Source organism: Corella eumyota, chromosome 3 (assembly GCF_963082875.1).
Source record: "Corella eumyota chromosome 3, kaCorEumy4.1, whole genome shotgun sequence".
Classification (NCBI taxonomy): domain Eukaryota; kingdom Metazoa; phylum Chordata; class Ascidiacea; order Phlebobranchia; family Corellidae; genus Corella; species Corella eumyota.
Genome location: NC_137492.1, coordinates 15,155,476 through 15,157,975, shown reverse-complemented (window position 1 = coordinate 15,157,975; position 2,500 = coordinate 15,155,476). Strand labels below are relative to the sequence as shown.

Sequence of the window (2,500 nt, the reverse complement as noted above, 5' to 3'; positions counted from 1 at the left end):
CGATTGCCCGTCGCCGGGCATACGCACGCGAGCCGAGCCGTCGCGGAGCCGATCCCGCCGGCCGTTGTCGTTTCTGCGACCCTGAGACGGACGCGGTCCCGGGATGAACCCGAGGCCGCAATACGCGTTCAGATCGTCAATGCTCAATGTGTTCTGCAATTCACATTAAATCACGCAGCTTGCTGCGTCCTTCATCGACTCGCGAGCCGAGTGGTCCACCGCCAAGAGCCATCGTTTGTTTGTTTGCTTTTCGCTCTTCGATTCCTAACCTCGATTCGCCATCCGGCTGAAAAAATCGCGTGACGCCGAGCGGGTCGCGGTCGCAACAAATAGTGCGACAAGCCCGCGCACCGCATGAAGCCTTCGGGCACTCGACGCCGACAAAACAAGTTCCTGATCGCGGGGCGGCGGACGCGCCGAGGCACGTCGCCGTCCCGGTGTTTGCTCTTTCGCTCTTCGATTTTTTTTCTCGCGCTAATGATCCTTCCGCAGGTTCACCTACGGAAACCTTGTTACGACTTTTACTTCCTCTAAGTAATCAAGTTAGATCGTCTTTTCGGGCCAAGACCCAACCGTCGCCAGTCGAGCCCGGGCCCAATCGGAGGACCTCACTAAACCATTCAATCGGTAGTAGCGACGGGCGGTGTGTACAAAGGGCAGGGACGTAATCAACGCGAGCTAATGACTCGCGCTTACTGGGAATTCCTCGTTCAAGCGAAATAATTTCAATTCTCTATCCCTAGCACGACCGGGGTTCATCGGGTTACCCAGACCTTTCGGCCAAGGCGAACACACGTTGATCCGGTCAGTGTAGCGCGCGTGCGGCCCCGAACATCTAAGGGCATCACAGACCTGTTATTGCTCAATCTCGTGTGGCTAAACGCCACTAGTCCCTCTAAGAAGTTAAACGCCGGCCGGGAAGGCCGCGTAACTATTTAGCAAGCCAGAGTCTCGTTCGTTATCGGAATTAACCAGACAAATCGCTCCACCAACTAAGAACGGCCATGCACCACCACCCACAGAATCATGAAAGAGCTCTCAATCTGTCAATCCTCGCTGTGTCCGGGCCGGGTGAGATTTCCCGTGTTGAGTCAAATTAAGCCGCAGGCTCCACTCCTGGTGGTGCCCTTCCGTCAATTCCTTTAAGTTTCAGCTTTGCAACCATACTTCCCCCGGAACCCAAAGACTTTGGTTTCCCGCAAGCTGCCGGAGAGGTCGTCAAAATAACGCCCCCCGATCGCTAGTTGGCATCGTTTATAGTCAGAACTAGGACGGTATCTGATCGTCTTCGAACCTCTGACTTTCGCTCTTGATTAAAGAAAACATTCTTGGCAAATGCTTTCGCAGTCGTTCGTCTTGCGCCGATCCAAGAATTTCACCTCTAACGGCACAGTACGAATGCCCCCGTCCGTCCCTCTTAATCATTACCTCGCGCTCCGAAAACCAACAAAAAAGAACCGAGGTCCTATTTCATTATTCCATGCAACACTATCCAGGCGAAGCGCCTGCTTTGAACACTCTAATTTTTTCAAGGTAAACGTCCCGGCCGCCGCCGACACTCAGTCAAGAGCACCGACGGAAAACCGGAGGTAAAGCCAGAACGAACAGTGCACGCCTTGCGACGGACCGAACGCCTGCGCCCAAAATCCAACTACGAGCTTTTTAACCGCAACAACTTAAATATACACTTTTGGAGCTGGAATTACCGCGGCTGCTGGCACCAGACTTGCCCTCCAATGGATACTCGTTAAAATTTTTACAGTGTACTCATTCCAATTACAGGGCCTCGTTAGAGTCCTGTATCGTTATTTTTCGTCACTACCTCCCCGCGTCGGGAATGGGTAATTTGCGCGCCTGCTGCCTTCCTTGGATGTGGTAGCCGTTTCTCAGGCTCCCTCTCCGGAATCGAACCCTGATTCCCCGTTACCCGTAAGAACCTCGGTAGGCAGATACCGTACCGACGAAAGTTGATAGGGCAGACACTTGAATGATCCGTCGCCGGTGCAAGACCGTGCGATCAGCAAAGTTATCCCGAGTCGCCAACAAGACGAGCCGAAGCCCGGCAGGTTTTTGATATGATAAAGGCGCGCCTCCCGCAAGGTCGGCGCTTTTTGCATGTATTAGCTCTAGAATTACCACAGTTATCCAAGTAAAATTTACGATCAAATGAATCACGACTGATTTAATGAGCCATTCGCAGTTTTACCGTACGCAAGTTCGTACTGAGACATGCATGGCTTAATCTTTGAGACAAGCATATGACTACTGGCAGGATCAACCAGGTAACTATCGGCCGACAAAATACGCGAACGGAGTCTTTCGCTTTCCCCGTCGCGGTATCGCACTGTATTACTCAATCACTATTTTTGCTTAGCTCCTCAAACCCGGCGTAAGCCGCGATCTGGACGCCGTCGACACCGGCCAGACGCCCTTTCGGGCGAAGCCGCGCGCGGGCTGCGTTTGCATACAACACCAGGAACGCCCAACAAAAGCGAACCGA

General features: G+C 53.1%; 2 non-coding genes across 2 annotated transcripts; both read right to left on the bottom strand.

Annotated features, from left to right (window-relative positions):
• Window positions 1–76: 76 nt before the first annotated feature.
• On the bottom strand, window positions 77–230 carry LOC145746697 (5.8S ribosomal RNA). Its single transcript, XR_014281471.1, has one exon. It is a non-coding gene; the product is annotated as a 5.8S ribosomal RNA (ribosomal RNA).
• A 245-nt stretch (window positions 231–475) lies between these two features.
• LOC145747491 (small subunit ribosomal RNA) lies at window positions 476–2,285 on the bottom strand. The gene has a single exon (XR_014282216.1). It is a non-coding gene; the product is annotated as a small subunit ribosomal RNA (ribosomal RNA).
• Between the last annotated feature and the right edge of the window lie 215 nt (window positions 2,286–2,500).